At 38.6% G+C, this 10,155-nt stretch overlaps 1 protein-coding gene and 1 pseudogene across 1 annotated transcript in view; both read right to left on the bottom strand.

The window, feature by feature from the left end:
- The window catches only part of LOC138011560 (exportin-T-like), a 60,426-nt gene that overhangs the window by 22,049 nt on the left and 28,222 nt on the right, over window positions 1-10,155 (bottom strand). The gene's annotated exons all lie outside the window — the stretch shown is intronic.
- LOC138011136 (exportin-T-like) lies at window positions 1,865-4,775 on the bottom strand (annotated as a pseudogene).

Raw genomic sequence — 10,155 nt, forward strand, 5'->3', positions numbered from 1 at the left:
TCTGAAGAAGACCGCAGAAGGCGGTCGAAAATTTAGTTTTAACCTTTTTAGATGTTTTAAACCCCATTTCTTAGAACTTCAATTATGATCACAGATCGCTCCAACAGTTTTACAAACAACAGAATATACTGACAAATCAAAGCAAGTTGTGTGAGTTATTTAAGTCAGTGCCTTGCGTCCTGGGACGCATTAAAATTTCGATGATGCATTTTTGGATTTTATTTGCGTAAAAATGCAGGATTTCTGCATTAACGCGATCCCTGTCTTGTTTTCATCATTCCTTCAATTTCTGAAATCAATAAGCTGGACTTAAACACACTGTGCAAAGCATTTAGAGATTGTCAATATTATTACCTTCATTAGTACAAAGGTAAATACAGTGTAATTACCTTATAATCATCTTTTTATTAACTCAAGAAGAATAAAACAATGGCTGACATTACAACAATAGGTAGAAAAAGAAAAATATATAAATGGAACACGAAAATAAGGTTCCAAAAAAAAGTTCGAGATGGGGAGCTAAGTTAACCTAATTGGTTTTCTAGTTAGCTCTCCCAAACAAGAGCCCACAATAAAAGGATTACTATAAGTTCAAGAAAGGGACCTAATACTATGAAAACCACCAATCTGTGGAATGGGCCTGAATTATTGAGTGCCTGCCCCACCCACTTCAGTTAATAAACATTTTGATGAAATTCCTTTTCCACGCTGTGAGCAGTAGTCAGCTTTCGCTGTCAAGGTGTACCGAAACAACCACAACAATAGAAAGATATGTTTCAAAATCAAGAGTCCCGGCAGAAAATGGATTAAATTGTTCTTGTCCAGCAAAGAAATTGCAAGTGAAACCATGGACTTGCTGTTACTTCGTGTGGAAGAAAGCACCCTGTGAGCAGAGCCAACTTTTGTCTTTTTCTTTACTGAGGAGGAGAAAAGGAGGCTCTGCCCGAATTGCGTCAACTCTTTGAAGCCGCCGCAGCCCGAACTTCTGGACTAGTCAATCTTGTTTTCTCTCGTCAAACTGGTTTTTCCAGTGCGAGCGTCCATTTAGTGACAAAACCAATGGTTGTAATTGAGCCTGCTGTACCATGAAAAACCAAGATGGCGGCGAGATCTGGCATATTAGGCTTGGGTTCGACACTGTACCACATATCAGTGGTTTTCGTAGTAACAAAGCTAATCATTGTCTTTCCTCACCTGTTTCAATACAGTTAGGTAAGTATATGCAAAACCAGAAGCATTTTGTGAAACATCATCATCCTCATGGTCTAAGAATCTAAAGCAAAATCATTACAGGAACAATCATTAATAATAATTAGTATTATTTCTAGTACCAGAAGAGGTTGGTAGTGTACTTTATCATGTAGATGAGAGGTTTTTTACCAGGAACTAAAACACATGCATTAGAATCAATACAACCATTCCAATCAGGAACCCAGTGGTGTATTTTTGTTATAAGTGGCCATATTGAGCAACAACGTCACAATTCCCACCTTCTTCCCCACCTTTTTTTTGTTTGTTTTAAGCCTGCTTTTCAATCTCTACCATATATATTTATTGTCCATTCATAATAAAAAGACATTTAGCTCAAAGATATGAATTTTATGTTTGAGTGTGCTCACTCCTGAGATATTGTTCTTGCCATTCAAACATAAAATTCATGTCTTCTTGCCACCCTGTAATATCCTCTATGTATTGCCTTAATAAAAGGGCCTCAGCATTTATACTATTTCAAAGTTGGCCCCCTTGGTTGTTGGTTGGTTTAAGGATTAGAATTGATGTATTGTCTCGGTTGCTGTTTCACTCCCTGGAAAGTCAAGGATCAACTGACCTGTAACCTTGCAAGAACTGAAGACAACTTTACTACTCACCGAAACATATACTGTAGTTTGTCCTCTGCTGCTTGCAAACATTTGGCTGCATTTTCAGTATCCCCTGATTTATACAGCCTAAAAATAAAGAGTCAGAACAACTTACATGACGTTTTTTTCTGTTTAATTGACCCTTTGACTCCCAGGGGTTTTGTATTGACGAGTAAAATCGTCTGGCGTTAGACAGAGTAAAACACTAAGTCTGGCAGGTTTCAGCCGGTTTGGACGTCAAAGGGTTATTGGGGACAGTGAGTGATTAAGACTTGTTCCGAACAATGCAATAATTTGCTCGTCTGGAGCCTGAATGGTACATGCATTTCATCAAGCAAGTTGAAAGCATATAGGTAAAATTATAGGGATTACAGAATTGTCTCATACTTGCTGTAGCTATTCAGAAGCTGAGTTCCCGCTGTACTAATCAGTTTGGCAAGCTTTGCCATGAAGTCTGCATCTTCATCCTGCACATACAAGACAAAAATTAATTCCGAAAATGATTTTGAACATCAAGAACAACTTCTCACTAAAGAGCCTATGATAATTGCAAGCAGGGTTAGTGCCGTAGGTCCCATTCCAGCAGTCAAGGTCTTATGAAGTTCTGGGCAATTTAGATGAGAGTTTTTCCACTGGCTGAGGAACGAATAAAGTGGAAAACGTTTTTCTCACACACAGCTAGGAGACTGGAGCGGGCTCCAGTGTGTGACGGGTCTTCAGGTCACATGGTGTGTTGGTGCCTCAGTTTGCTTTTTGCCATCCGTCATTTCCTGACCTGACCCTACCACCCACCCACCCCTCATGAGTCTTTTCAGTGCAGCTTTGTAGCTTCTTTATCACATTCACATCCATTCATTGCTATTTGTTAATTTCAGTTAACAGTGTCCCCAATAAGTGCTCTAGTACCAGAACAACTTGACACTTAAATAAAGTTCCTTTCCTTTCCTAAATCCTTTCCTTTCCTTTCATGATTTTTTCATCTACATATTATATATTTATTACAGTTTGATTGTGTCAATTAAGGTCAGGCTATGTGAGAAAGTCTGTGGGAGCTAAGGGTGCTTTAGGTCAGATTTACATGACATGATTTGAAGGGACACTGAAAAACGCGGACTGCAGACTGTGCAGACCGTCTGTAAAAATGAAAATTCGGTTAGCCTGAATGAGGCCTAAATAACATTCGGTTAGCCAAATTAGGCTTAAATAACATTCAGGTTAGCCTGTTTACGGTTAGCTCTCAATAATAGTGAGGGTAATGCCATATTTTACCCCTGGTCTGCACGGTCTGCACTGTCTGCAGTCTGCATTTTGGGGTGAACGTGATTTGAAGTGGAGTCATGGCCTGAGCTAATCAGACACAAAAGTTTGTTTGTTATTTATTTGTTTTAGCAGCTAGGTTGAAGTTTTGGCAGCTACTCAGCTGATGTGGACCTGCTACGTACCCCACCCACACTAACAAAGGACAGCCACAACACAGGGAACTTCATCCCTCACTCTTCTCGATTAGTGTGTGGGTAACTTTAACGTCCCACAGGTAACTTATGAACATGAAAGATATTTGTGTGACAAAGCCTACGGTTTAAAGTCTTTATCTGAGAAGACTTAACAGGGCTCAAAATTGCGATCAATACAGTTGCATTTGCGACTAAATTTTTCCCTTTGCGACCAGAATATCTGGACTCAAAAGCTTCCGAACTTTGACCTCAAAGTTGCGACTTGTTGTCACCTTCGCTCTTTCAAAACAAAAGGGTTAGCAGTTGCCACTTTGCTGCTACTTTTGCTCAAATAAATAAATAAATGACAAAATTATTTTGTTTCTCACTGTGAATTTTCTCTGAAGATAGCGTAATTGTAGAGTAATTTAGCAGTGATATTACGTTCCATTCCTTCGATCAATCGCCATTTTCAGGGGTTTCTTTACACACAAGTATTGCAGGCTCATATTTTTTGCTAAACCGCTGACAACACAATGCAGCACGGCGATTTTGCGACTAAAATTTGCGAAATTGCGACTAAATTTTCGTATCTTGTCACAAAATGCTACTGGATTTTTTCGTTAATTTCAAGCCCTGCAGTTAAACGTGTAACCACTTGCGGGTGTAATTACAATGGCAGCATGCACTTTCTCCTCAGTCATTGAAGACTCTGAGTGTTGGTGAGGCCGGAGTCAAACTCATGACCTCCCGCATGGCAACTCAGTGCTCAACCAAACTGAGCCACCTGTGTGCAATCGGCTTATGAGCCCAGGGACCAGACATCAAGTGCTTTGTTATATATTTTGACGTTTCTTTTAACAATCACAGCAAAACATTCGGAGCGGGCAACAACTGCGGAATTGTATCCCAGTCGGGATACATTTGAATGTGATCAGGAGCACATGACCAAGAATCAACAAATCAGAGTGCTTGTTTTGTTGAGTAAAAGTCTAGGTACCCTATATAACAAAAACAGTTGTTTAAATTACCTCCTGAGGAAGAAGAATACCACTTTGTTCCAGGACAATAAGCAGTGACTCCACCAGCTCTTTTTTGCCATGGGCTCCATACCCTTCAAGATGATCTCATGAATGCAATCACAGGCACTCTCACAGAAGAACTTCCACTGACATGTATCGCAGCAAAAGGCTGTTAGAATTAAAAGCAACTTTAGATATCAGTATGAGTGCAACTACAACTATTTAACAATTATCCTGCGAAAATAGCGCGGAATATTGCCAGATAATCAGGCGATATTCCGCAAGATTGAGCAGGATAATTGTTTTATTATTCAACACATTGATGACAAAGCACAATTTTCTATGTTTATTGGAAAAAAAAAGCTGGAAAAATTACCATTCTTCTCTGTGACACACAAATTACATATATCGCAGGATATCTGTGGAGTACGCATGACGAATATTGAGCATGCTATGACCATATTTGGACATTGTCACAATGTGTTGAAGAAAAATCAATAATACACATAATTCATTAAAGAGATACCCAACCATTTTGGCAAGTGTCACAAAGGGTCCACTTATGCTCTTCTCCACAACTAAAACAATAATAATAATAATGATAACTCTATTGAAGTGTCAACTTTATTTAGTGTTGGGGACACTCTACAGGAATCAAATCAACACATATCAAATCATAGGTTGGTTTTTGAGGAGAGAGGAAAACCGGAGTACCCGGAGGCAAACCTCTCAAAGCAGTGTACAGAACCAATAAACTGAACCCACATGTGACGCCATGCAAGTCTGGGAATCGAACCCGGCTCACATTGATGCGAGGCAAGTGCTTTGGACCGCCGCACCATCCCTACTGCCTAGAATCACATGCACCTAGTAATGCAGACACTTATGCACTGATATTGAAATTGCCCCTTAAGAAAACACCCAAGGGGACATTTTGTCGCCTTCAAAATCTGGGGGAAAACTCAGAAGGAAACACACAAGAAGAGATACAGTTTAGTACAAAAATTACAAGCTGAAACACAGACCGTGGGAGGAATTTTATCGTGCAATTTTAAGTTCATTTTAAAGTCACTTTTCAGTCCACTCTACTGATGTTCAACCAAGCGTGATGCACGCATCTGGGATTTAAATGTCACAGCAAAAACATATTCGGTACAATAACTCTTTTGCCTCAAATCAAAGCCAGATTGATCAGAGAAAAAAAAATACAGAAGAAGAACAGTGTATTAATGAGAAAGAAAGAAATGGGCTCAAATGAAACCACGGCTCTTTCCAGGAAAACTTGGTTGCAAGATCACACATAGTTGGGCTATGAAAAGGAGGCTCTCTATGTGAGAAACCAAACCCCTTGACATGGAAAAACGGGGTACATATTTTAGAACCTCAACTCTTCTAAGACACAACAAATATAAAAAAAACACATGGATGCTGTTAATTAGGAAACTATGGGGGATACACTCAGCAAACACCATCACAGCGTCGTGTTTTAGAGAACATGGTCAATCGCAAGCATTGACACCCTTTTCTTAACTTCTTGTTTGCATTAATTTTTTAATTACAAATAACAGGTAATTAAAAATGTTTTTGTTGGCGTGCCTGTTTCTTTGTTTAGAAACGTAGAGAATGGAAAAACATAGGTCCGCAATGCGTACATGTGTGGCTTACGAAATTAAGCTGCTTTGATGGGGGAGGTTACAAATTAAAAGGATCTGTTTTGTTCATTGAGTTTCTATTAGTCATTGAGTTTCTATTAGTATCTGATTACGGTTAGTTTTCAATATTGTTCCTCTCAATCAATACAATAAGATAATTGACATACATCCGTCCTGAAATACTTATTTTCAAGATGAGGGTTATTGGGTAAAGTTTTATGGATGGTGTCATTTTGACAACAGAGGTTGCGACATGTAACCTGAGGATTTAAGGAACTGAAAAAATGTCAGCATCATGTCCTATAGTGGGCTTATAGATTCAGTCATGATTTGTTTACGCAAACCAAGTGGAATTGAGTTCTGAGTTTATCCAGGGCAAGTGTTTGTGAAATCAACTCCAGGGAAGCATTTCGTATGAATGCTTTTGGCATTTTGTGTACCAGTGCAAGAGCACAACACTTTGCAGAAGGGCTGGAACATACAGGAAATGATGTAACCTTTGCTAGAAGCACATTGGGAGCTTGATTTGGTTTGAATGTACGACTAATTTTTGACAATATATGCATGTAAAGTATCATAATGATACATTTTCAATAAAGAAACACAGAAAAATTTAGTTTATGTAAGTGGCTATTGGGTTGCAAGTGGAGGAATTTGTGAAAAAAAGATAGACGCATACATATCTGAACACAAGCAATATTTTAATAAATCATATGTTGAGTAGTGCTTATTAACATTGCTAATAATTTTAAGCCAATAAGATTAACAATTTTACCTGGAGGTTTTAAGAAAAAGTTCAACAGAATTCAATGTACAGGGAAGTTCATGATGGTATCATATGACTTTAAATACCAGAATCGTTGAAGTTTTCTTATTATGGACATTGTAATTTTATGTCAGTGTGTTTACCAAGTTCAAGCTATGTGGAAACATGAAATGAATAGATGAACTTGACATCACGCAAAGTGCTAATCTACTGTACAAAAAGGTCCAAAATAAACATTGTGAGCAGGTGTAGTACACAAATTGGGTAAATCAAAACACTACTTCATTCCATATTTGTATTGTCCAACAACTTGTTTCCATGTTGGTAAATAAAAGACATTCATGTAAAGCATCATAATTGAAACGTGACAAAGCATCTTTTGTTTTAAGGAAATTGTCATGAGAGCCGATTCTTGATCGGTATTGTTCAACAGAGATTCCCATGTTACTTACTTCTGACGAATATCGTGGGCTAGCAGACTCTTGTCAACTGTGTGTGGATGATTCGTCCAATTCGATTCAACAACAACATTGAGCAATGACAACACAAGCACAGGAGAGTCTCTTTTGCTTTCAAGTAACTTCAGAGCCTTTCAAATACTTTCAGAAACTTTCAGATACTCAAGCAGGTCTGCTGAGCAGATTGAAGCCGTTAAATGTTGGGCTTGCGAGAGTCAATAATGACTCGTAAGTTTTCATGTGACGCAACCTGTACCAAAGGTCCAGACCGTGAATTGAAATGTTGCCCTGTGAGAGCACAACTCCTCGCTGTAATCCGAACTTAGAAGACAAGCCGACTGTAGGAAAGCCGGCGTGTAAAATCCAAGCAGCAAAGAAGAACGAATAACTAGATAAAAAACGATCTTCGACAACGCGCTGTTTTACAACCACAAAATGGCCGCTTTCTGAAGCTTAGAAGTTTACGTACTTAGCCGAGCGTAGACTGGGGCCTGTCTTGGACGATAGTAAACCACGTGACAGCCACTCCGTTCACCGTGACAAATCCAGGAATAAATATCTTGGGCCATGGCATTGAGTGGTTTACACTTCGTGTAAGCCACACAAAAATGATTGTCCCCCAAAAATGAAAATGTCCCCCACAATTTAGCCAAGGGGGACAAACTGTCCCCCAGTGATCAAATCCTACCTCAAACCCCGCTAATTCAAAGGAATTTTTGCACGGTTTACTTAATGGGCTGGAAAAGAGCAGATCTTAACAAGTGTTAGTGAAATCCAAAAAGAAATTAGGGGTAACCACACATTTAAAAAGCTTTGAAATACAAAGCAATGTATGGCGTTCTTTAACAAATTGAAGCTTAATTATCTCTGAAAAATGCATGGTTACCTCCAATTTTCTTTGGATACCAAGAGCACTTGCTAAGTTCTGCTTTCTCTGCATAGTTTTGAACCACGCAAAATATCCCTGTATTAATAAGCATCACCCATAGGAAATTCGAGTATCTTGAGATGCACAGAATTTATGCGCAATAACAATAGTAGGCACCGTCCTTATAAGAAACCATTCCGTGTCAATGTTAACAGTTCGTTCCATGAACAGTGGATAAAGAAGACTTCAAAGACTCGACTTTGAATTTCTTTTATTTCTTTCAAAAACTGTTTTTCCAAAATTTGAGTAGCTAAATTTGAGGTGCAGCTTATCTTGGGGTGTGGCTTACCTGCAGGTGTTTAGGGTACTTGCATTTCTGGACGTAAGTGGTGAGAACAACAAATGTCCAAAATTCATATTAAAGGCAAACTAATTTTTCAACAACTTTTTGATGGTAAGCATGCCCACATGCTTAAAAAGCAAAGTCAAATTTCAGTCTTTCAGTTTGGGTAGTGACCACTCAATAGTTATGTGTACGTCGAAGAATGAAGATAACTTTCTCACCTGATAAATCTGTCATTGGCAATCAGCGCCAGATCAATGCATTCAATGTATGCCCCAATGACGTCCAGGCAAAGACAGGTCTGAAGATGCACTGCTTTCATAAGTTTGCTAGAAATAAAAAAATAATGTTCCTCTAAGTTACATTTTGAGAACAGGCAATTATGAATGCTACTTAAGCAGTAATGTACATGTAAGGAAAGCCTGACATTTAAGTTCAGGCTTGAACGAGATTCAAACCTATGACCCCTGCGATACCGGTGCAGTGTTCTACCAATTGCGCTATCAAGTAGCTAAGAGCTGGTCATTTTTTTTTGTGAGTATGTAACTGACCCCGTAAATGAAATGGTGAAAGAACATGTATCTCTTTAATACATTGTTCTTTCAATGTTCTTCTAGTCACAAAAAAAAATCAGCTGCTATCAATGTTCTTTCCCCACTCACCAAAATCCTGTACCAAGAGTCCACTAACTCTGTAATGCAGGTATCCCTCATAGTATCTTTTATTTTAGTGCTCCTCTCATTTAACTGCAATTAAAAAACTAATTAATAATTCATGAGCCTAACAGCCTATCAAAACACCAATAAAACATCACGTGTATGAGCATAAGATCCTGATAAAACACTCCTCATAGTATTCTTTATATAAAGAATACTAATAAGGCATAGCTTGTTTTCTTGTATGCTAATATTCATCTCTCACAATTTGAACCATTGTTTTGAGTCCAGAGGGACATTCTCTTTGTGGAATGTTTTTTAAGCCATTCAAAAAACTCACAGCACATGTTTTATCAGGTCTAAATATTACTTTAAAAAAGATGGGTTGATAAAGACAATCACATTCACCGTTGGCCTTGCTAAAAGACGGGGGACAGTTCACAAGCCATACAGTAGCCACTGGGCAAAGAGGAAATCACTTAACCCATTGACTCTTGAACCACGCCCCAATAACAAGTACAATTGTCTGGTGTTAGAGTAAAATCTGTTAAGGACTCTGTCAATGGGTTAAGCTTCACCCTTTATTACCAGTGAACCATCCCCCATTCTGATTCGAGTGGGTCAACAATTAGTGGAGCTTATGGCAATCCGATAATGGTTTTCGACAGCACAAAGAGTCATCATAAATTGTGCTTATTTAGTGCCACTGGGCAAAAAAACAAGGTAGCTTTGCCACGCCCCATGCACCTGATGTTTTTCTTCAACTTTCCTCCCATTTTTTTGCCATTTGTCAGCTAAAATCTATAGCCAGCTGTGAAATAATTGTGTAGCCAAATTTATGAAGACAATCCGCGCCACTCTTGAGGTGATTAAATTTTCAGTTTCTCCCCTAAAATGTGTTTTTGGAGCATATACCGTTCTTTACGGACTTACGAAAATGTCATTTTTGGGAGAGATCACAGTCACCTCATCCTTGTCACACATGAAAATAGGTTGGATATAGTCAACAAATGTGATATCTTTAAAATAGTTGCATTAATTATTATTTTGAGATGACGTGTCTCCCGATTGTCTGGCGTTGGGCAGATCAAGTAAGAC

This window comes from Montipora foliosa, chromosome 7 (genome assembly GCF_036669935.1).
Source record: "Montipora foliosa isolate CH-2021 chromosome 7, ASM3666993v2, whole genome shotgun sequence".
Lineage (NCBI taxonomy): Eukaryota > Metazoa > Cnidaria > Anthozoa > Scleractinia > Acroporidae > Montipora > Montipora foliosa.